Raw genomic sequence first — 26566 nt, forward strand, 5'->3', positions numbered from 1 at the left:
GATGACACATCGAAAGGCACTTTCCCAATCCTCCTCAGCGGCAGCGAGTTGACGTTAATGAGACGACTATCCCCAGTGCTACTGGATCTCTCCAGGACGATCGTTCCTGCCAAAGCACTTTTGATGCTATCAGACACGCAATCAGACATCATATGTATTAGAATTTCGGCAGAGAACGCCTCTCTAAATGCTTCTACGGTTTTCGGTCTCCATGACTATCGCTCAAGTTTTAATAATGAAACGTTCGTGCTTCGTTTAACATCTCGAGAACTTTTAGAAGAAAGTACTGCTTAAGTACATACAAAATCATCACAACGAAGATATTGACTAGAAATTTCTGAATATTAGTTCCTTTGTTGAATATTCTTAGGAAGAAAACTGATATCTGAATACTGAGTTTATCTTTTTCTCTAACACAGATCATTAAGGAATTTCATTTTCTACTTATAACTTCATGAAGCTTCTGCTTGCGATATAAAGAACTTTTAATGACCAAAAGGATTGCTTGTATCCAAACGGGTAGAACGTTGCTTTAGAAATTGTTTTCTTATTTCAGATATGCACAATTACGGTATTTCAGAGACACTAGTGCAGCTTGAATTACCTTAACCTGCAATCTTCCTGTAAGCACGTATCAGTCGGTAACTTTCTGAAAATCATACGATGTACTCGAAAATTTAGTTCAGTCTTCCTTGCTAATGACTGATCGTTATCACACAAGGCCTATATTTCTCCTAAAGCTACAGCGAATACACTAGTGATAGCTGCATAAACATCTATTGAACATTTAATTTCAACTGTTCAGGATTAGATAGATGTTGTTATGTTGCCCGTCCAGATTCTGCTATTGCTTTGTTGCGACGCCATTTTTTTTTAAAAAAAAGGAAAAAAAGGAAACGCCAGTTTTTTGAAAGATATCCCCTGGACGTAATTTCATAAATGTAGACATTTGGGGCTTGGCTGTTCAGTTCTGCAGTGTCGACATTTATTGTTTGTGATATTTTGTCGAGAACTAGCGTGGTAGTATCACGACTACGCAAAAATACACGTTCTATCGAGCACATGCAGTTAACACTATTAAGGGGGCAGTGGAGATTAAATGTGCTTGAAACCTTACTCACTCCCTGGCCACAGGACAGAGCAATGGAGTTATCGGTTCTTGCTCACCTGATGGCTATTATATTCACTATCGACAACTTACCGACGGTCGTCATCATTGGTTCTGTGGTGGAGCTAGTTGATCTCGGTATGTACCAGATAATTGCAATTAAAGTGCAGCTACTCACGGAGGACCAGTGTGAGCTGTAATTATCGTATGTAAGCGAAACTTGGTAGATATCCTAATGCGTTAATGCAGAACCAATATGTACACAAATAATTACAATTTTCACCATCAGGTGCAAATCTGGCGCTGTACAACATCTCGTTGACGTCTCTGGTTCTCATACTGAACAAATTGTGTAAGCGACTATTAATAATACAATCAACATTATGCCGTTCTCACTTTTTTGGCCTTTTCTGCTCCACGTCCAGTTCGCAATCCACTACATATGGAAACATTTCTATATATCTTACTTGCATTCACAGCGCCAGATTTCCACCTGGTGGCCAAAACTAGCACGAAAATTCTTTCCAGCGTAAATCGGCTCTGCATTAACACCTCATTAACACCTCAAAATATCTACGAATTTTCTCTGCATATGATAATTATAGCCCACACTGGACCTGTGTGGTAGATGGACTTTAATTAAAACCACCGGCTATGTTATCTTTCTGCAAATGTCGTTTTATGGATCTTGGTCAGTATCGTCGTGGCTACCGAGATGTTTAAATTTCCTTGCGCAAACGCTATCTAATTGCATTTGTGTCTTGAAAATGACATCGTGCTCCGCTGCATAAATAGCGGACACTATCGAAGAAGCCACTGGGATGCATTCCCGAAAATTTTTTGGATATTTTACGTGTCGTGGGAATTCACTGTTCCTTGTTCGCGATCTTATGACACGACGGCCTTATAATTTCCACATGTTATTCTGTGTGGCTTCGCGGTTTTTATTAGGGGTTTTCTACATTCAGTCTTTACTTGAGTTTTGTTTTCTAAGGTTCTGATGGTTTTCTGACGTCGCTTTGTTCTGATCGTTCTTTTCTCGTAGTGATTTGTTGATGGTGTGTTTCCGAGCGTTCAGCGGAATTGTTGATTCCATTTTATGCACAATATTTTTAGGGCGACCCATTTGTCTTCTTCAAGTACTACGACTATTGATGTGCCAACCAGACTGTGATGTTTCGTTGGTGTACCTGGGTCAGACCGACCTCTATCTCCACGCCTCGAACCATCACCATCTGTCAGAAAGACGCTTCGTGCTAAAGACTGTCGTTCAAGGAGCTCAAAGTCCGTTAGCCAAGGAGATCCTCTCCGCAGTATTATACCACCTACGAACGGTGTTCTGACGAATGAGTACTCAGATAGACGAACAAAACGGACGTTGCAGTCGAAATTAAAAACAATCGAGGAAAAGACTGAAACAGAGTAAGAAAAAGGGAAGCCAAGAACCGCTTACCTAAGTACCGAGTTTAGTGCAAAAGTGTCATTCAGTACTTGGACGCTAGTTATACAACAGTCGAGGAACTGTGCAAGAAATATCAGAACCATACCCAGCTAAAAGAACTAAGGGAATCAGTTGTCGTGGAGCACTATCTAGAGTATAATTACCAAACAAAATACGACGAGATCAACGGTCTTGGTGCAAATGCAAGTCTCTGGGATAGCGTAATTACGCTTACTACCTAGATAAAGAAGTCGTGAAATCTAAATAACTGGGATGTTTAACGGACTCTGAAAAATGAAGTGACACACCGAGTGTCGCGAGTCCACACAGTGAGTACGCGGAGCGAAAGAAGATGGCTGGAGTGGTCGTCAAAATTTTGTGCGTAACTCTCTGAACAGAATGAGGTTTTCACTCTGCAGCGGAGTGTGCGCTGATATGAAACTTCCTGGCAGGTTAAAACCGTGTGCCGGACCGAGACTCGAAATCGGGACCTTTGCCTTTCGCGGGCAAGTGCTCTACCAACTGAGCTCCCCAGGCACTCCTGAAAGCACACCATTGTTCTCTCTGTTACTTAGCGTACGTTCTTTGGACGAGTTTTATTTCGGCCCACTGCTTTTGAAATGGCTCAAATGACTAAGCACTATGGGGCTTAACATCTGAGATCATCAGTCCCCTAGACTTAGAACTACCGAAACCTAACTAACCCAAGGACATCACACACATCGATGCCCGAGGCAGGATTCGAAACTGCGACCGTAAGAGCCGGGTGGTTTCTGACTGAAGCCCCTAGAACCGCTCGGCCACAGCACCCGGCACCACTGCTTTTCTCTGTACACAAACACGCCACCAGTAGATTACCTTGTTTACTCTTTTTGAGGTAGCTTCTTCCAGTGAAGGTTGACAGACTGCTCGTTAGCAACAGGCAAAACGTGGGAATTCATGTGTAGTAGGATTATTTCAATGATAAAGGTAGCACAGCTACAGCTAAACCTTCTCCATTAGTCATCCGAGTTACGAAGTGCCTTTGAGCTTGTATTTACGTTACCCGTAAGCACATGTTGCAGCACTCAGTGTAGCTGTCAGACATTTAGTGAACACACACCATCAGCTTTAGCTGCGAACTTGTAGCTGGTCGCTCTTCCGGCAGATGCTTTCCTGCAGCAGGAAAGCTTCCGTATAGCGCAGTGGCGTGTCTGTGTTCCGTACAGCTCTTTCATGGAGCGTACGTGACGTGAGAGACTAAATTAACAGCAGCTCCGTGTTTGTCGTAACACAAGTGGCACGGCCCAGACAGAAAATATGATGAATGTGAACCGCATTGGTAGTACGACTGTGTTCTTTCTTGAAAAAGAGCCGAACAGTATCGAAATGTCAAACTGGACGTCCTGCAAACTGGCTACCATTCGACAAGCCTACGCTGGAACCGATACGTCTGAAGGAGGGTGGAAATGTAGTAGATATTTAATATCCAGCTGCCCGCACAACTCTTCATCACACAGTGGGTTCGAACTAGAAAAAAATGGTTCAAATGGCTCTGAGCACTATGGGACTTAACATCTATGGTCATCAGTCCCCTAGAACTTAGAACTACTTAAACCTAACTAACCTAAAGACATCACACAACACCCAGTCATCACGAGGTAGATAAAATCCCTAACCCTGCCGGGAATCGAACCCGGGAACCCGTGCGTGGGAAGCGAGAACGCTACCGCACGACCACAATTCGAACTAGAACAAGACAGCGACTGGTTCAGTTCTTCCACATAATGAAATTATACTTAACGTGGCAAAAAACAAGAGGAGATTGCTCCATAGACGGCCGCTGTGGCAGAGCGGCTCTAGTCCATTCAGTCCGTAACCAGGCGGTTGCTACGGTCGCAGGTTCGAATCCTGCCACGGGCATGGATGTGTGTGACGTCCTTAGGTTAGTTATGTTTACGTAGTTCTGAGTCTAGGGGACTGATGACCTCAGATGTTGTCCCATAGTCCATAGAGCCATTTGAACCAATGCTCCATAGTTTCGGAGTAGCGTGACCGTAGCCGGCCGAAGTGGCCGTGCGGTTAAAGGCGCTGCAGTCTGGAACCGCAAGACCGCTACGGTCGCAGGTTCGAATCCTGCCTCGGGCATGGATGTTTGTGATGTCCTTAGGTTAGTTAGGTTTAACTAGTTCTAAGTTCTAGGGGACTAATGACCTCAGCAGTTGAGTCCCATAGTGCTCAGAGCCATTTGAACCATTTTAGCGTGACCGTCCCGTAAAATTCGAGGATTAGACTTCCTCCTTTAGGTTGGGTAACTAATGTCTCGTTATTGAGTGTGTGTGTGTGTGTGTGTGTGTGTGTGTGTGTGTGTGTGTCTTACACTTCTCCACAACAAACCGATAAAAGTTCGTGAAAACACTGATGGAGCAACATTATGTCCGCCAGATTATTGGCGTGTTGATCTACCATGCGAACGCAATACTGCAGTTGTTCTGCATGGAATGAATACCGCGTCCTCGACAGGCTTCCGTAGGTATGTGGCACACGTCTCGAAATTCTTCTCAATTGCAGGTTAGTGGTTAGTTGGCGCCGAACAAGCGCGATAGCGTACCAGATGAGTTACATCGTTCTCGGCACAAGCGAATTAATTGGTCAGGATATGAACGTATGTTCACACCGTGAGAAACAAATGCTTTATCATGAATGCAGATGATAGGCAGACCTGTAGGATGCACTGCTTTATTTGATCACCAACAGCACCTGTGCAGTGCAGTGAATACGTTGCCAGCGACCAGAACAGTGTAGTTGTGACTGCGTTATGTTGAAGCAAAGTGAATTCGAACATGGGCAAAATCCTGTTGCTTGAATGGAAGGTGCTTCCGTAGCTAAGAGAGCCAAATTATTTGGTGTTTCAAGCGGCATCGTGTAGAAGATGTATACCGTGTGGTGTCACCGCCAGACATCACACTTGCTAGGTGGTAGCCTTTAAATCGGCCGCGGTCCGTTAGTATACGTCGGACCCGCGTGTCGCCACTATCAGTGATTGCAGACCGAGCGCCGCCACACGGCAAGTCTGGTCTAGAGAGACTCCCTAGCACTCGCCCCAGTTGTACAGCCGACTTCGCTAGCGATGGTTCACTGTCTACACACGCTGTCATTTACAGAGACGACAGTTTAGCATAGCCTTCAGCTACGACCTGGCAAGGCGCCATATTCAGTAATTAGAATGAATTCTGAACAGAAAATATTGTGAATCATGTACCGTCACGAGCGATGTTCATCATTAATGGATTAAAGTTAAGTATCAATCTAATTACGTCCGCATTCTGAATTCTAATCCCTTGTCATGTTCCAGACCTCACGTCACTATAGTTCTTCCCTCCTCACGCCAGTCTGCGTGAGCTAAAACGCGTGCATTTCGGCCTGCTCTAGTAACACGGTGTTGGCTCTTCTGCCAACACAACATACCGCATACAGGGAAAACGGAAAAAACATCATCTGGTAAGTCATAACGCGAAAGAAAGTATGTGTTATGTGATCGTGGAAGATGGTCTTTGAAGCAGAAAATTGGAAATTTGTGCTAAGTTCTATGGGACCAAATTGCTAAAGTCATCGATCCATAAACTTACACACTACTTAATCTAACTTAAACTAACTTACGCTAACGATAACACACACACACCCATGCCCAAGAAGGACCCGAACCTCCGATGGGGGGAGCCACGCGAGTCGTGGTAAGGCGGCTAAGACTGCACGGCTACCCCGCGCGGCTTTGAAGAAGAGCATCGCAGCAAAAGTCATTTCAGAACTGCACTCGCGAACCATGTCAGCCACAAAAAAGTACGAATGGATCCATATAAGCTGTCAGTCGCAGGGGGATCTCTAATCCCGAAACAGTACATCAATGATGCAAATTCCAGTAACAGGATAACATGGTGTCGAAGCCCCTGTGGAGAACTGAAGGAGATTCATTTGGTCGGATGAGTCTCATTTCACACATTTTGTAGTGTCTGGCCGAGTAAAACCCAAGAGTAAAACGTGGCGGGGTTTGCTGGTGATTTGGGCAGCCATATCGTGGTATTCCACGGGATCCATGGGCACTCTGTAAGGTCGCATCTGTAACCATTTTGGCTGATCAAATCCAGTCCGTAGCTAAATGTTTTTTCCTCAAAAGCGATGCAGTGATCAACAAGACGACAGGGCCCCTTTCCACACAGGTCTCTTCGCCCTGGACTGGTTTCATTTGCACGTGGATAAATTTTCGTATTTCACCTGGTCACCACAGACATCATATCTCAGTGTTACTGAGCTACTGTAGTCTGGTTTGGAGAGAAGCGTGATTGATCGCTGTCGACCTCCGTCATCGTTATCTGAACCACACCACTGTTTTGGAAGAAGAATGGGATAGGAAACACTTATTCTTAGAAGACTGGAAACTGTTTTGAACGTCAATGGGTTTCACACATTGGATTACCTATGGTAATGTCTACCACACGTCAAACTACCTAGACAGCAAAATAACCAATGAAGGACGGAGCAAGAAGGACATCAAAAGCGGCGTCGCACTGGCAAAAAAGGCCATTGCTGGCCAACAAAAGTCTACTAGTACCAACCAAAGGCATTGAGGAAGAAATAGGCCTTGAGGAAGAAATATCTGGGAGTGTACGTTTGCAACACAGCATTGTATGGTTGCGAAACATGGACACTTGGGCAGCCAGAACAGAATAGAATCGAAACATTTGAGATGTGGTGCTACAAATGAATGTTGAAAAGTAGTTAGTCTGGTGAGGTAAGAAATGAGGAGGTTCTCCGAAGATTCGGAGAGGGAAGGAATATGTGGAAAACAGAGCCAAGAAGAAGAGACATGAAGATAGGACATCTGTTTATACATCAGGGAATGACTTCCATGGTACTAGAGGGAGCTGTAGGGGGCCAAAACTCTAGAGGAAGACACAGATTGTAATACATCCAGCAAGTAGCGGAAGACGAAGGTTGCAAGTCCTGCTCTGTAATGTAGTGGTCGATGCTAGAGAGAAATTTGTGGCGAGCCGCATCAAACCAGTCAGAAGACTGCGGCATTAAAAAAAAAAAAAAAAAAAAAAAAAAAAAAAAAAAAAAAAAGGTTGTGAGTCGATTTTCGATGCCTGCTTGTCTTCTTCGCATCTTTGGAAAATGGCTATATTACTGCTGCGAGCGCGCTCTGCTGGGGCTTGCGTTCGGATATCAGCTGTGTGAGCGACAGTGACGTGTGGCGCTGTGGATGTATGCAGCGTGGTGAGTGGCCGAGTAGGTACGACGGTGGAGCGTGGTCATCTACTGCGGCGTGTTTAGCCGTTGGAATGCAGGTCCATTGCCGACGGTGATTGGGGTTTCCTTGAGATTTTAAGAACAGAGTTCCTTCGCGTCTTTTACATGTTACTTAAAGATAATTAACTGGAGTCGTCGAATTGTTCTTTGGTGGGTTCTGCTCATGTTAACTGGATACGCGAGTGCACTGAAAACTATCTTGATTGTTTCAGTTACTTATCACTGTATTATTTTTGAATGCGTTATGTGAACAGCAGTGATCAATGTCTTATAAATAATTACTATTAAAAACAGTCTTGATCACAATTTATTTAACAAGGTGACCGGTTTCGACCACTACTGTGGTCATCTTCAGACCATTGAGTAGGAACAGAAAGAGGTTCCTACTCAATGGTCTGAAGATGACCACAGTTGTGGTCGAAACCGGTCACCTTGTTAAATAAATTGTGATCAAGACTGTTTTTAATAGTAATTACTTATCACTGTATTTGGTCTTGCCGCCTGATATGTTGACGGCATTTAAGGGAGTGTTAGCTAAGCACAACAAATAGACATTAACCCGAGCTTAAGGCGTAGCTAGAGGTCATACCAAGTAGTGCTTAAGTCTGTGCTTGGCTTTCGAGAGGGGGCCGAAATAATTTCCCTTATTTCCTTTTTCTATGTTATAATTTTGTTTGTTTGTTCTAGAGAAATGGCTAATCAAATTTTAACAGCCGTTAGTGGGTAAGTGGTCATGTAGGTTAGTTCTGCTTGGGTTCATTTTGTGCCGTGTATGATTAAAGGCTCATTTATAACCAGGTGGGCAGATATGTTTTGTGCATCTGATGCGCCAGAATGGCGTCTGCCGCTGATGACTTTATGTTTCAGATAATTGGCAGTGGTCGACGCTAGAAAACTCTGATCGGGGTATCACGGTGGAAGAGGGAAATTTAAGGACCTGGGTCGGTGTCTATGGTAACGTTGTTAGTATCTTGCAGTTCCGTCTTTCCGGTGGAGCATTGGGATTTTCCGGAAGCTTAAGTGTAGCTCAAGGTTGAGTATAGTTGTATTTCACCTTCTGGTCAGTGAATATCCCGTATCTGTTAGAACCTTTCGGTCTGCTCGCGTCCATCACCAATTTCCAACGTAAAATTGAAACGGCTTCATTTTAAGACTATTTTGTATGCTATTATTATATTCTGAGGATGAAATGTATGTGAACCTCGTACCTGTAAGTAATACTAAAGAGAAGCGTAGTTGAGTGTATTAATCTGATAATACTTATAATTTGTTAGAATTGCTTAAGATCAGTCCATGGAACATGTCATAGTTGTTGGAAGCAGTTTTAGAATTTGATGTGAAAGCCAGTTTCTATATAAGTCATGAAGCATGTTTAAAAGGTTTGTGTGATCCAGTTATGTCAGTTAAATTTGATTAATGGTGGTTTCAGGAACATTGTTTTAATTAGTGAAAATTGGTTGAGTAAATTTTTAAAGATCTGTGTCTATGGGACTTATATGGATTAAGGTTTTAATTTGAGTCCTGGTGGTGGTTCTGTAGGGCAGGTGCCTTTTGTTATAATCGTCGTTACTGTTAATTTTAGTAAGAGCATGTAATAAAGAGGTGTATAGCAACTACAAACTGGTTATGTGTTTAATTTCGATATGACGAAAGGAATAACACATCTCTTCCGTTACAATCAACAGTTAGGAATAGATCAATGTTGTTGTCTGTCTGAGACACAAGAAAAAGAACCGAGCATTAAACATGATTATATCACCAACGGTTAGTAAACGCTGGACTCCGAATCTCCTCATGATTTTATTTCACACATCTCTGTCCTGTTACAATTTTAATGTATTCGAATCCCTTTTGTTCTTCTCGTAATTCTTCCTTCTTGTTCTCCTTATTGATCTTTTTTCTTTATCTTATCCAACCGCCTGTTTCCATTTCCATTCAGCCTTCTTAATTTTTTTTCTCATCTCGCACGATGCAGGCCTACGGAAATGGCGACGAAGGCAAACGCACCGTTGCCACACGCTATTAATGCCGCTGCCCAGAGTCTGGCTTACATTTCTGGTTGAAAGTTTCCCACCGACTCCGAGACAGTTATCACCAGAGGACGCGCAGCTGGAAGCTGTTGCCCCTGAACAGCGGCTGGCTGTGGCGGCAGACACAGAGCGGACCTGTTTCGGTAGACAAAGCGACGCAGTCCCGCGCCCGGCGCCTGTATCAGGCTTCAGCAATCCGGAGCGTCACGTCGCACTGTCGCGTTCTCACGCGGATAAGAAGGCTCGCCTCTGCCACCGGTCGATGTTCAATACGGCCTGGCAGCAGCTGAGTCCACTGCTAAGACTATCACCGATAGCTGACTAAGCAGAACAACTTAGCAGGAGCCATGGGCAAATGTATTTTTTTCTGTTATTTGCATTTTCTTCTGACATCTGTTTTCCAACTCTTTCATACGGCCCGCCACGAAATCTTCTCTCATGCCTACCTCTTTCTTTCAGAGTAGCACTCCCACCGATGTCATCAGTTACTTGTTGAATATACTCTAATGTCTATCACTACACTTTTTATCAAGGAAGTTACTCCGTGCTACGAGAACACACGTCCTATCATTATGTTCCTTCTTCTTGTCAGTATTTCCCACATGGTCTTTGCTTCGCTGATTCTTCGGAGAACCTCTTCATTCCTTATCTTAAAAAACACACCTAATCTTCAATCTTCCCATACCGCACCATATCTCAAACGCTTCGAGTCCTTCTTTAACGATTTTCGCTCACTCCATCATTCACGCTAAGCTCCAAAAGTACATTCTCAGAAACTTACTCCTCAAATTGAGACCTATATTTCATACTAGTAGACTTCTCTTCGACACCAACGAATGTATTTTCTGCACTTTGTTTCCTACATGGCTTTATTCGTCACATGTATTTTTCCTTCGGAGTAGTAGAATTCAATCACTTCATCTACTTCGCTGTGTAGTTCTTCTTCCCTTTTACTGAAGATAGCAATTTCATCAGCGAATCTTATCATTGATGCTCTTTCATCAGAATGTAATCCCACTCTTGAACCTTTCTTTCCGTCATTGCTTCTTCTGTATATTACTGAACAGTAAGGACAAAAGGCTCCGTCCCGTTATACACCACTTATAAACAGAGCACATCATCCTTTGTGATCCACTCTCAGTGTTGCATCTTAAATCTTGTACATTTATTTAGCGTATGGCTAATACAGACATATCATGAAATTACATATACATATGTACATATTGACACACAAGAAACTTAAGTTTGTCTTTACAACTGAATATCCAGTCCTTCAATCCAGCGCACTGCATCTGGAGTTGCTAGCAGGAAGTCCTCTTTGGCGCCGTGATAGGCTCGAATCCTGCATTCACTGACAATGTGGTGAACAGTCTGGTATGGAGCCCCGCAGTCACAGGCTGGATCAGGCAGCTTCTTCCACTTAAAGAGAGCATCCCTGCATCGCCCATGGCTGGTACGGATTCTGTTGAGAGTAGACCACGTTTTGCGTGGTAAGTTGAATCCACTTGGAAGTTTAGCACCTGAGAAGATGTTATGCAGGTGCACATCTGTCACTGCTTCCCACCGACCTTTCCATTCTTCAAGAGGTTTGAAATTCTTAGCAACCATGTCAGCAGCATCGCACAGAGTTGGATGACGTGATTTCAGTCTTTTGCGATTTAAAAGTGGCAGGTCGCTATGCACGGGTAGGTTAGAATTCCTGGAGATCTTGTGGAATTCTCTCATAAGGGCAGTACATCTGCGTACATCAGGAGGCATTATACCGGTTAACAGTAGAAGCCAATAAACTGGAGTAGATCTGATTGTGCCAGATATTATGCGCATTGTCGTATTCAGCTGGGTATCAACAAGCCTTGTATGATGACTATTCATCCAAACAGGTGCACAATACTCAGCACTTGAGTATACCAAGCCCAGAGCTGAAGTTCGCAGGGTGGTTGCTGAAGATCCCCAGGTAGTTCCGCATAGTTTATGGAGGATGTTGTTTCGAGTCCTCAGCTTTTCAGCTAAGTTAAGAAGGTGTTGTTTGAAGCATAGTGTACGATCCAGGATGACACCAAGATATTTTGGGTTCCAGTTGTGACGAAGAATTCTGCCTCTGAAACTTACCTCCAGTTTTACGTTCGCCAACTGGTTATTTAGATGGAAGCAACACACTTCTGTTTTACTCACACTGGGTTGGAATCTCCAGATTTTGAAGTAATTGTCTAATGCAGAGAGGTCATTGGCTAAAATCTCTTGTTGTCTTCATTTCCTGGTGTTTGACGGCTAGAGCCAGGTCAACGGCATAGCAGTATTTTCTGGACGAAGTGTCAGGTAGATCAGATAGATATAGGTTGAACAGTAAGGGTGAGAGAACTGATCCTTGAGGCAATCCGTTGTTCAGCTTCCTCTCCTTACTTATGTTGCTTCCAGTGATTACCTGGAACTTCCGATCACTTAGCATGCTGTTAATCAGTCGAGCCATTGTTCTGCAGGGTATGATGCGGAGAAATTTGTAGATAAGGCCTTCCCTCCACACAGTGTCGAAGGCGGCAGTTAGATCAACAAATACCACAGATGTTTTCTGCTTCATTTGGTATCCTGACTCTATGAAGGATGTGAGAGACAATACTTGGATGCAGCAGCTACGCCCTGGTCTGAAGCCTGCCTGATCAACTGGAACGTTCTCTAAGATAGCACTACTTATTCTGTTATATATTAGCCTTTCAAAAAGCTTGTAGCAGCAGCTGAGTAGGGAAATGGGCGATAGTTTTCTACCCTGTTGCTGGGTTTGCCAGGTTTCAGAACAGATATTATCTTCACCTTTTTAAACTTAGATGGAAGTTGACCAGTCAGCAGGATGTCAGTGAAGAATTCTGTCAGCCATTTCTTAGCTTTTCCTCCCATATGGATCAGGAATTCTGGGTGGATACCATCGAATCCAGGTGCCTTTAGAGGTTTGAGGTCCTTCAGTCCACAGTCAATGTCTGAAACTGTGAAGGGATGGGTATACTCAGATGAGGGAGATGCCTTCTTTTTAAGGTCACGAAGCTGTCGTCTGATATGTCTTGTATGTTTCTTGTCAGGAGGTGGTAATGATGTGGGAAGCAATTTGGTCTGGTGTTATTTCGGAATTTTTTCTGCATGCTGGTGCACTTCCTCCCAGTTTTCTCAGAAGACTCCATGCTTTCCTGCTCAAGTGGGTAAAGTCCATAGTTTTGACTGTTTCTCCCCATTTCTGCCTCTGAGACATGTCCAAGGTGGACAATAGTTCCGTAGCTATCTCTCGGTCACCTCTTTGCTGGAAGTATTGGTACAGTGTTTCACTTTAGTCATTCCATCCTGGAACATATTCTTTTCGGTATCCTCTTGGCATACACTTTTTAGATGTTGCTGTTACTGCACCAATGAAGCGTTGATAGTTATTATGTGATGGAGGTATCCATCGAATGGTCTTATCCAGTTCCGTTGAAAACTTCATCCAGTCGGCTTTCTGGGAATTCCATCGAGCATGCGGAGTTGATCGTATGACAGGAACAGTGCAGCCAATTTGTATTATTACAGGTCTGTGTTGGCTGTGAGGAAAGGCATCTATCACTTTCCTTGTGGTGTTGATGGGAAAGCCAGTTTCGTTGCAGCTAACAAAGCATAAGTCAGGATTTGATTCCTTGTCCCAAGCAGCTGACCTGAAAGTGCCTTGAACTTTGGCATCAAACACTAGATGAAGATTATTCTCTTCGATCCATTCTGCAAGCATGCTCCTATTTTCATCATTTTGAGAGTACTTCCAAAGTTCATGGTGACTATTGAAGTCTCCTATGTAAATTGCAGGATGTTCTGCTGTGTGTAGGACAAAATCGGGCCATGTTGTTTTGGGTGGTTTGTAAACATTTGTAATAGTAATGCCGTGCAATTGTATGACAACTGTGTGTATATCTGCCTCCACACTTACAGAAATCAGCGAAGCTTCGTTTATGTTGTTACGGACATACGTAGCAATTCCATACACCTCGTGGTAAGTTACACCAAGTGCAGAATATCAGGAATTCGACCTCAGCTTCGGAATATTTCTTCGCTGGACACACGAGTTTCTTGAATGGCGACGACATCGATACTGTTGTCCAGCAAAAATTTTGACAGGTAGTCACACTTTGCCCTGCTAATGCTTTCGATATTCAGTTGAAGGAGTCTGATAGTTGGTCCAATGTTTCTTGTTAATGAGCTCTGAAAAGAACTGTTTCTGCTATTTAGTTGATATGTCATTGCCAGGAGGTCCTATGGATAGTCTGGCTGCCTGTAATCACTGTTGCTCAATTAGCATCACCCAGGAGGCACGTGTAGGGTATTTTAAGGTTAAACCTACGGACGTGAGCAACGCTACCTCCCAATCTTGTACAAATTGAATATTACTGTCTTCTCATGTAGCTTAGCCGTATTTGCCCGAGAATTATTTGTATTTTGCAGCTTTTTCCATCTTTGTTTTTGTAGGTAGATGTTTCGATATCTCTTAATATCTTACGCCTTTCATCAAGGTCAATACCAGAAATATTTCTCTGGTGCCTTTACCGTTCATAAATCGAAACTGATCATCATCTAAACGATCTAAAGTTGTCTTTTACATTCATTGTATATCATATTTGTCAGCAGCTTGAATGCGTGAGCTGTTCAGCTGGGAGTTGTGTAGGGCAGTGTCTACGTTTCACAGTGTCTCTGTATAGTTAGATGCAACGTTCCTTCTGACATGCATTCATATCCGAAAAACCTTCCGCCGAACTATACAGACACTGTAAAATACAACCACTGCTCTACCATACTTCACGGCAAACCAAGGCAATCTGACGAACAAAAACAATGTCTCTCCCTGTGCGTAAATCATATGATTTGTATGCGAGCACTGTGGGAAGTAGGTGGGTGTTTGGGTCGGGCCGTCAGTCAAACAAGGACAGCCCGAATGATTAAAACTACTGCTCGCGAAAAGCGGGATATACGGGTTCGAATCCTGGTGCGGCAAAAATTTTTATATGTGACTAGAAAATAGTATAGCTGGTTCACAGTCGTATTCCCAATTTACGAATACATTTCTTACTCTGATAGTTCTCGCAATGATCTGACGTAGCTGTCTTCGAGAGTCTGCCGATGATATTTTTTTCGAAAGTCTAATGCTGTGCCTCCAGAGGCAAAGATACTACAGACCATCTTACACAGTCGTCTGATTGCCAATTCCTCAATTATTTTAGAGATTCTAAAGGAGTGTTATCTACGCCTTCCACCTTATTAGATGACAAATCTTCCAAAATTCTTCTTCAGACTGATAATGGATCCCCCACGTCTTAGGTGTTGACTCCCATTTTTTATTCTAGTATGTTATTAGACAGACTTTCCTCTTCATTGCCCGTGGAGGAGTACAGCGTCACAATACCGTTTACCAGTGAGTGCACAGTGTACAAAGATTTGAAGGTCTGTACGCAGTCTTAATTTTACGCCTTTGCTTTTAGTTTCACCGTAGGCTGTTTTAACTTTATTGCATTCTGACTCAGTCCTTTCGATCACTATTTCTGTCTGTCTCTCTCTCTCTCTCTCTCTCTCTCTTCCTGTCACTTCCTCCTACTCCCCCGTCTCTCTCTCTATCTCTCTCTGTGATGACTGAAAGTATGAAATAGTAACGGCGTCATAGCATACTCTTAGATGATTTCTGATTAGCGCGCTTTATTTGTCACGGTGAGTCTACGCACTTAACATGATTATTCCTGACAAAGCTGTTTACTGATCATTTTAGATTCTTTACACGTTCCTTCTTCTTCCATGTCAAAAATCACAAGAAGTTCAAGGTGTGTTTTGTGTTGATAGTATTGGATTATATTTCCTTTGACAGAAGCTTGGCATAGTGATTAATTGAATAGGATTTTCGATAATGTAATTTTCTTTCACGTTTACGAGAAATAATACATTTATTATTAACAACACGATTTAGATAGTAATTTAGTAGAGGGATCCTTCTCTCTATTCATTCCTTACTTAAATATGTCTCAAAGGTTGTAACACCATTTTGTTAACATTTCACAGATCAACTGATGACGTAACAGACATTGTGATTATTAAGTTTATGTATCGAGTGACATGATTGGAACCTGGTGATAAAATTTAGCATTATCTCTTTGCATGCTAGTTAGTTTTCAGGAATGGAGTAGTGTAAGTCGACATATCTTTCGTGTTGCTGCCGTTGCTATGTTATATATGTGTGCATTGCGCTACTGAACCATTATTACTTCACTTAAAGATATTGGAGCGCTATTTAATAACTTTTCGGAGAGTTAATTACTGAATTCTCTCTGAATTCATGAATGCCTACTTGGGAAACAATCCCACTACACCGCTGATCGCTATAATTGATGAGTTGTTATACTGTACATATTAGTACCACTTGTTGCTCTCAGGAAGTCATTATATATTATGTTCTTGCATTATTTTTTAGATATGTAGGCCTGTATACTTCCGTTTCATTCATTAATACGAAAGTGTACTTTTATTTGAGTCAGGCAGCATTAGGAAACTATCCATGGCCATTACATATTACCTCTTGCATGTCACTAGAATATCAGGGCTTGTTCATCACTTCCTGTGAGAGTGTTTTTAGCTTTCGCAAACACTAACACACCTTCCATTACGAATGGTATTTAATTACATGTGATATCTGAGAAGATTATATCTTAAATATTACTATTTTGTGTATAAACACTTACTTATATTAATAGACTTTCAAAGACAATTCTACAAAATAGGAAGATGGTTTGGTTTGCAGATGATATAAACTTTGTGATAGATGAAAAGATCGGGTATAGTTTCAGAATGAAAAGACATTTTAGTGCCTATTTACAAACAGTTCCTACCCATCTCTGTGGCATGGAACCACTTACATGCAGTTCAGAATCTACAAGGGGTTTCCGTTTAACATATGCCTAAAATATAGTGACATCCATATACGAGGGATTAAGTTCTTTTGACTAACTTCATAATAAATTCTCTTGAGATGAGCATTCTCTTGAACGTCCACAGAAATTCATCCAAGAGGTGACAGCCGATTTTGTATAACGAATTGAGTAAGATGACAGATGGTTCGACGTCCGCCGTCGGAGGTTCGAGTCCTTCCTCGGGCATGGGTGTGTGTGTTGTCCTTAGCGTAAGTTAGTTTAAGTTAGACTAAGCAGTGCGTAACAATAGGAATCGATGATCTCAGCAGTTTGGTCGCATAAGACCTTACAATTTTTTTTTTTTTTTTTTTAAAAAAAGAAGATGGCTCTTGCATGTAAGACTACATTTGAAAACAAGTTATCTGATCGTTTTGTTTTTCGAACGAGTGACAGTTACCCGCTCAAAATAATTTTGAAGGTAAATAACATTGGTACCCAAAAGTTAAGGAAATGTCAGCGGTAGAAAATACGTCCTTTTTATTATTGCTATGACTGTGGATGCTACCGTTTTTGAGTTAATGATCTGAAAGTAGATCCACACATGGCCATATCAAGCATATCCGACGTGTTAGGAAACAGAGCGAGAAATTATTCACAAAATTCGTATACCAAATTCGTTACGTCGGCATGTAATGCCAAGAATTTCATATGCAAGGAGTGTTTTTTCTTGGTCAACTTCGACTGAAATAAATGCGGAATCTGCTGTGGGACATCGTGGATTATACACACTTCAGCCTCTGTAGTTTCATGGAGACTCGATAGGTGGCGGAGCTATACGTAGTCTTCAAAATAACGTCTGAAACGGAGATGCGTTCCCACCAGAGAGCTGTGTGACTTGGTACCAAGGAAGGCAGGATTGGGTTGCGCTTGTGGACGGGGTCGTAATCAATTACTGTTGGTTAGTTTATTTTTCAGTCACGTACACTTTATTTTGAAACAACAACAGCTAAAAGTTAACAGTAGGTTAATATGTGTTCCACGGCTGCAGGCCTTAATGACAACAAATTCAAAGTATTTTTCAGCTAAAGGCCCCAATAGTGATATTTTAAAACTGTTTCACTGCTGAAGGACTGAAGAGCAATCTCAAGAACCAGTTAAACTACTTCAACCAGCAATTACAGCTATTAAAATATATTTAAAAAAACCAGCAAAATCTCACTGCTATAATACAATTGTCTAATTAAAATTTTAAGACAAGTAACACTCACGACTGAAGGCCTTAATAACAATAAATTCAACTATTTCTCGGTTGACGGCCCAAATAGTAACAATTTAATAACTGTTTCACGGCTGAAGACCTGAATAGCAATCTTTTAAGAACCAGGTAACTACTTCAGCTTAAAATTACAGTCATTTTTTTGAAACAATCATCAAATCTGATCAAAACAAGGGTAAGGAGGGGGGGGGGGGGGCAGAGACGTTGCTGCAAGGATCTACCTGGGAAAGTCCCTCAAAACTTCAGAAGCGATGAGACAGGCAGCCAAGAGTTGCATCGAATTGACGAGATGGTAACTCAGACTAGTGGCAGTTTAAGCGTATGGCCAACAATCATTTTCCGAATCTACCTAACGTCCGATGACCAATGCAACGATTTAATAACACACCCAAGCTGGAACCGGTGGTGTGGACTACGTCTTCAGACTCTGATGTTTAGAGCATCCAGAAGCAGAAAGGAACCACTATTACCAGAGTAGGAAAAAAAAAAAGAACACCACCCGACCCACAAATCGAGGAAGCTGCCGAACTACACGCCTTACCGGACATCAGCGGCAAGGCGAGGAGAAGTACACTGCCGTAACATACGCCAAGCTCCAGGGTAGGTAACTGGGGCGTTAGCGGCCACTAGGCAGGAAAAATACCACTGGTTGAACTTCACAAACAATAACATATTGAATGAAACAATTAATAATATGAAGTGATGGAAGGCTAATTAAGTTTACCGTCCCCAAAGGCTCCAGTCACTGCTCTTCGTCTCGGCGACACTGCGAGCAGCAACATGCAAGCAAATGGCGAGATCTCACAATAGTGGAGGTTTAACTACTTGAATTAAGGTCCACTCAAATTAAACTTCCTGGGTCCGGTTGACTACGAAGTTGTACCCCTTGCGACTGCAGACCTTCCACTCGGCAGTGCTTGCGTGCCGCCATTGGTCCCGGCGTGTTCTCGTGCTCCGCGGACCTGGCTGCTCGTCCGTGCCCAACCGAACAGCCGACTCACCCGACACGGAAACACCACAACGTCGCCCCAAAGATAGTCCCACCGTTACTAGATATCGATAACCGCCGCTGCTGCCACTAGCGGGCAGACAACGCTTGCAAACGAAGTGGCGCTAATGAACACAAGAAGAAGACAAATTATACCAACTAAACGACGCCAACCTAGCAACGGCACCAACGCGAGCCTCAGCATGGCTCAAACTGTTTTGGCAGAAAACCACAACATCGCAGGTGTCCACAGGCGCTTCAGAACTCTACGCAGACCTCGCAGTGACCAAAAGCACGATGAGTCGTTGGGTGAGGCGTCTGTCATCATCGCAACAAGTCGCGCAAAAATTGTCCGCTCTCACGCGTCGCGGGAGGCCCACACTGCTGTGACTCCCGCATGGTTGGAACTGGCGGACAGTCTCATTCGAGTTGATCGACGGATCATTCAATGCCCTGTTGGACGTCTCTGATGGTAGTGCTGATGCACTTGTCCACGAGTTGGATACTGAAAGGTGTGTGCCCGCTGGTTTTCTCGCCGCCTAACAGAGGACCATCTGTGCGGAATTTCTTACGCGCTACGAGGTCAATCTGTTTGGGACAACGAAGGATGAACATTTGGCGCCAGAATTATTCACAGATGTTCCTAGCAGTGATTTCTTAATATTCAGTTTTTATCATTGCATACTGTAAATGAAGAATGACAACATTGTTGCGCCAATCGTTCAGCTTGCTATTTAGTAGGCTTTTAAGTAAGTCTGTTTATGTAATATGGTTGTATCGTAAGTTTATGTAGCAATATAAATTATTTATATAAATTATTATCATAAACTTCGCACATTATTTAGTATTTCGTTCGGTATCATAATTAAGTTTGCTGTTATATTGCGCACTGTATGAGGTATTCATGATTGAAAGTAAGGGGGGAAACGCAATGGAAATAAATGAAAGGTGCAGAAAAGCAGGGAAGTTCTACAAATGCATTAGGGGGCTTATTTGGAGCAAGGAGGTGCCACAGAAATCCAAGGGACTTATATACCGAACCTACTTTGTCCCCATATTGGCATACGGAAGTGAGACATGGGTAATGCACAAAAGCGACAAAAGTAGAATACAGGCTAGTGAAATGAAGTTCCAGAGGAGCAGGTTGAGTGTAACAAGACGAGACAGATTGCGAAATGTGTATGTGACGGAAAGACTAAAGGAGGAACCAGTACAGGACAGGATAGAAAAATCAAGACTGCAGTGGTATGGACACATGAAGAGAATGGATGAGGGAAGAATTCCAAAGAGGATGTTTGATCTACAACTGGAGGGGAAGAGGCCCAGAGGAAGACTAAGAGATAGATGGGTGAAGGGAGTGAAGGAATGTGTGACGAGAAGAGAACTGGACGAAGGTGGAAGAGGGGGAATGGTGGAAAGACAGAACACGATGGAGAGGCTTGTGTTCCCGACAGACCCAGCCAGTGGCTGGAAACTGTCCAAGATGATGATGATGATGATGATGATGATGATGTATTGATGGTTATTACTTGCTCAGAAGTTTGGGTATACAGTCCCACGCGTATACGAATAAAATGTGTGCAACTATAAAACAAAAAATTAAAAAAGCAGTAAAAAGTTAAACAGAATTTAAAAAATACAAATATAAAATGGAAAAACAATAAAAATAAAAATGAAAAATATGAAAACGTTAAAAAACAAATCAAAAGCCTCCCACGGATACGTGACCTCAGACTTGGTGTTGAGGCTTGTATGTTATCAGGACACAGCAACCCATGCTGGATAGGTTGAACCAGGTAACCTTAGAGGAGCCAGACTAACTACGTCCAGCTCAAGCAACATGCTTCGAAAGACAAAGAAGCGTGCAACAGAGGCGACTTAACCCTAGTCAATCAAAAATATTTATCAGTTGCCAAGCGATGGCTGTCTAACATGAATATTATGGTTGAGTAAAAGTTGGCAACCAGAATGGAAAATGTTCCTTTCATAGCAGAAAAAATGCGAGTATGTCCTGGGCAGAGTTAGGGTTGTAAAAGAAGGGAAGTAGTTTTTCGACTTATCTGGCTGCTTGAAAGATACGTAAACTAAGATACGTAAACAAACATACGTTTGTATATAAACGCATTTTTGCGAGTTAACCTACTTTTCAAGCGTAGTCAGCTCTCTTATATGCAAGATGTTGGCACACTTGCATCCTGCAATTTATAGGCGCAAGTCCTTGCTGCTGTGTCCAAAATCCAGAAGATTCGCCAGCCCTAGTTAACAATACATAATGCCATATGGCTAAAGAGCATACAGGTAATAGCGAAAATTGTTTTCTGGAGAGGTAAAATTTCTGTGGATGGATTCGTTTCGGGGAGTAGGTTTAGACAATTTTCTGATATATGGCTGGGGGTGGCGTAGATTTTTTGCTCTCGGGGACCATTTCTCCCTCAAACCCATCCCCTGTTGCATGTAGGTGAGGGGTGTAAGAATAAATAGACACAATCAAGCGCTTCTAGAGAACTGAATGAATCTACAAAAGGAAGCATCCGAGAGCCGAGGTGCATCTATTATAGGAAGTATTCCAGAGTGAGAATGCGTGCAGCCTATACTTTAGTGATACATTGTGTCGTATTGCACTACACGACGAATGTGATGTTGGATGACATGATGGCATGTATCATGTTATACGATATGGTGTCATGTAACACGTTACTTTACTTGACACGATGCAGTATATCACATGACTTTTTATTAATGCTAAGAAGTAGAAATGCGCGAATATCTCAATGCCTTTGAAGATGCCAGATAAGTCGAAAGGCCAGTTTCCTTTCTATGCATACGTAATCTGCACAGAACATATTCGTCTTTTATTGTGCTGTGATAGGAGCAGAATTACGTCAAAATATTGTCGAAAGACGTCAGTCAAATATAACATTTCATATCCATAATAAATTAAAACACGCACAGCACACATGATAGTGTATGCCTTAGACGGTTCTGATAAGAAAAATATGATCTAAGTAGTTCGCGTTTGGTATTTACAACACCAATGTTGACAGTTTTTGCTTTGCGAATACAGACTTATTTAGGCTTTTCCACACCTCTGTCACAGGTGACCTCAGGGTGCTTAAGATTTGCATCTTGAAACAAATCTCTGTGTTGTAATGAAGTCAGCCATGAAACTGTCACGTTACACGAAGTATGATTCAACACTATAACCATTATCTGTATTCACTTTTACTGTCACATGATTACGATGAAGGCATTGTTGTCTTCTTCCCACTTCTTGCTAGAGCCTCGCTATTAGCATGTAATTTGTTAAACGAGCTCTGTATTTTATTGTGAAACAATAATTAATTTTATCTTATTGAGAAGTAGTGGGCCTGTTACTGAGTCTATTCCTGTTCTCTACTAATGATTCATCTCTGTATTTTTCAGCCTTTTAAATACACTGGTGTACAAATTTAAAGCAACGAACGGAAATTTTGCAGGGTTGCGTTTGTTTTGCCACAAAACGGTATAAACAGGTCATAGTGAAGTAGAAGCAATGTAAAGAATACATAACGGCAGAAAAAATGGTCTTCGTGTTTTTCCAAATTTATCAATTTGCAGACAAATTATGACAAATGGTTAAATTGCTCAGAATGGGGTGTGACCGCCTCCGGCACCAATACAGGCCTGACAACGATGAGACACGCTGTGAATGATGTCATCAATCTCGTGTTGATGCAATAACGCCCATTCTTCCTGCAGAGCTGCTCACATGTCTCGGAGATTGGTTGGTGGGTGCTGACGTGATGCAACACGTCCCTGTAGTGCATCCCAGACATGCTGTATGGGATTCAAATAAGGAGAGCGAGTAAGCCACGCCATGCGTGCAATATCTTCCGTTTCCAAAAGAACATCGGTCATCAGTGCCCTATGAGGTCAAGCATTATCGTTCATCAATACGAAGTCGTCTCAGTTATTTGACTGCATTAGTGATTTCCGGTTAGAGAGGTCAAACTTCTTAGTAACTGGCGGAAAGCTACCGAATAAAACAGAAGTGATTTCTGATATTCCCCGAAGTAGTGTTATAGGCCCTTTGCTGTTCCTTATCTATATAAACGATTTAGGGGACAATCTAAGCAGACGTCTTAGGTTGTTTTCAGATGACGCTGTTGTTTATCGTCTAGTAAAGTCATCAGAAGATCAAAACAAATTGCCAACCGATTTAGAAAAGCTATCTGTATAGTGCAAAAATTGGCACTTGACCCTAAATAACGATAAGTGCGACGTCATCCACGTGAGTGCTGAAAGGTATATCTTCGGTTACACGATAAACCAGCCAAATCTAAAGGCTTTAAATACAATAAATGCCAAAGAATTACAATTATTTACAACTTACAATGGAAGGAACACATAGAAAATGTTGTGGGGAAGGCTAAACGAAGACTACGTTTTATTGGCAGGACACTGAAACAAACGGTGATGAGGGTAAGGTTCAATAAGGGGCATAGAATGATGAATAAAATATGAAACGACTCCATTTATTCCATTAACTTTCACAGACATACAGAAAAACAATAAATTACAAATTTCACGGCCAATTTCTATGTCTATATCTATACCCCGCAAACCACCGTGAGGTGCATGGCAGAAGTTAAGTACCATTGTACCGGTTATTAGATTTTCATCTTGAAGAGCGTAGCGTTCCTAAGGATTGTAAAAGGGCACAGGTCATCCCCGTTTCCAAGAATGGACGTCGAACAGATGTGCAGAACTATAGACCTATATCTCTAACGTCGATAAATTGTAGAATTTTGGAACACGTATTATGTTCGAGTATAATGACTTTTCTGGAGACTAGAAATCTATTCTGTAGGAATATGCATGGATTTCGAAAAAGATGATCGTGTGAAACCCAGCTCGCGCTATTCGTCCACGAGACTCAGAGGGCCATTGACACGGGTTCCCAGGTAGATGCCGTGTTTCTTGACTTCCGCAAGGCGTTCGATACAGTTCCCCACAGTCGTTTAACGAACAAAGTAAGAGCATATTGACTATCTGACCAATTGTGTGATTGGATTGAAGAGTTCCTGGATAACAGAACGCAGCATGTCATTCTCAATGGAGATAAGTCTTCCGAAGTAAGAGTGATTTCAGGTGTGCCGTAGGGGAGTGTCGTAGGACCGTTGCTATTCACAATATACATAAATGACTTTGTGAATGACATCGGAAGTTCACTGAGGATTTTTGCGGATGACACTGTGGTATATCGAAAGGTTGTAACAATGGAAAATTGTACCGAAATTCAGAAGGATCTGCAGCGAATTGAGGCACGGTGCAGGGAATGGAAATTGAATCTCAATGTAGACAAGTGTAATGTGCTGCAAATACGCAGAAAGAAAGATCCCTTATCATTTAGCTACAATATAGCAGGTCGGCAACTGGAAGCAGTTAATTCCCTAAATTATCTGGGAGTACGCATTAGGAGTGATTTAAAATGGAATGATCATATATAGTTGATCGTCGGTAAAGCAGATGCCATACTGAGATTCATTGGAAGAATCCTAAGGAAATGCAATCCGAAAACAAAGGAAGTAGGTTACAGTACGCTTGTTCGCCCACTGCTTGAATACTGCTCAGCAGTGTGGGATCCGTACCATATAGGATTGATAGAAGAGATACAGAAGATCCAACGGAGAACAGACCGCTTCGTTACAGGATCATTTAGTAATCGCGAAAGCGTTACGGAGATGATAGATAAACTCCAGTGGAAGACTCTGCAGGAGAGACGCTCAGTAGCTCGGTACGGGCTTTTGTTGAAGTTTCGAGAATATACCTTCACCGAGGAGTCAAGCAGTATACTGCTCCCTCCTACGTTTATCTCGCGAAGAGACCATGAGAATAAAATCAGAGAGATTAGAGCCCACACGGAGGCATACCGACAGTCCTTTTTTCCACGAACAATACGAGACTGGAGTAGAAGGGAGAACCGATAGAGGTACTCAAGGTATCCTCCGCCGCACACCGTCAGGTGGCTTGCGGAGTTTGGATGTACAGTCGTACTCAAAAGTATCCGAACGACCTGAATTGCATTTCGCCTGATTCGCATGCAACCCACATAACGCAGATCTCTAGCAGGTCCTCTAATCGCTCCTTGGTACAGTCGTTTGACTATTGAAAATGGTTCCAACAAGTCACCACTAGAAAACACTGCTCTGTATCGAAATAACTCAAGATGTAAAGTAATACTACGATACTACAAAGTAAACCTGAAATGAACAAAATGTCGCAGACGTTAGCCCTTTTTCCACATACGACTACATTGGTTTGAGAAGTGAAGGAAATTATGTTACAAGTTCCATTATATTGATAATTTTAGCAGACAGCAGAATTGCGTTTTAAAAAATATAGCAGTCAATGTACTCGAACTCGCGACATCTCATCTACCGTGCGCGATAGCTGACGCGTAGCTGTAACAGCTGCAGAAGTCAATAGCAATTCCTCCAGAACTTCTGCGTTCGACAGCGCTGTGGGATAATGCATATCGCCAGGTCAATACTTATGAGAGACAAACAGTTGTACCTTTTCTCTTGCACTGCACGACGTTTTCAACAAACCGATAGCGCAATAGAGTAGCTCAAGTGGAAAGGAACTCTTCCTGTTTTAATTTCTGCATCCTACACTGTTGGCAGTTCTGTGTTGGTGGTAGTTACGTGATTTTATTTTGGTGATTACAAAATAAAGATGAATGCATGCACTGGGTAGCCGAAGCAGCTAGTTGATGGTGATTCGGTCAACCAAGTAAATGAATTTACTGAACATGCTGCAAATTGATACAGGGAGCCAGTGTGTCAGAATCCTCAGACAGTGTGGTACAACGGCGTTATGATGAAAAAAGGAGTCACAGGGAAGAGGATTTGGTGGTCTGTTGGACTGATTTTAGGTTCATATACCTATGGTCTCGGTTTAATCACAACTTCTGTCAATGATTTTAGATAGGGGAGACAGATTCCATTCTCTTCTGGCTACACCAAGTGAAGAAGATATAATGGCATTGTGGTCTGAAATTCACATTAAAAATGATATTCCTTCTCTACCAACTAGACGTTAGGTTGAGCCACAATAAAGTCTGGAGTGGCGACATGTAGAAACTCTATCACCAGTAACCTTTCTTATACTAGTTATTTAATTCTAGTGACGAAACAAACGCTATGTAGGCTCACAGGACACTTATTCCATCTTTTATCTGAGTTTCTGTACGTCGATAAAATTGGTTGTGTACTGGGAATGCAACTCAGGCCGCCCTTAACGTGGAATTTGATCCCTTCGTGACAATACAAATGGTTCAAATGGCTCTGAGCACTATGGGACTCAACTTCTGAGGTCATTAGTCCCCTAGAACTTAGAACTAGTTAAACCTAACTAACCTAAGGACATCACACACATCCATGCCTGAGGCAGGATTCGAACCTGCGACCGTAGCGGTCTCGCGGTTCCAGGCTGCAGCGCCTAGAACCGCACGGCCACTTCGGCCGGCGTGACAATACAGCTCGGCTACAGTTTGTTGTTTGTTC

The sequence above is a fragment of the Schistocerca serialis genome, unplaced genomic scaffold, assembly GCF_023864345.2.
Source record: "Schistocerca serialis cubense isolate TAMUIC-IGC-003099 unplaced genomic scaffold, iqSchSeri2.2 HiC_scaffold_1261, whole genome shotgun sequence".
Classification (NCBI taxonomy): Eukaryota; Metazoa; Arthropoda; class Insecta; order Orthoptera; family Acrididae; genus Schistocerca; species Schistocerca serialis.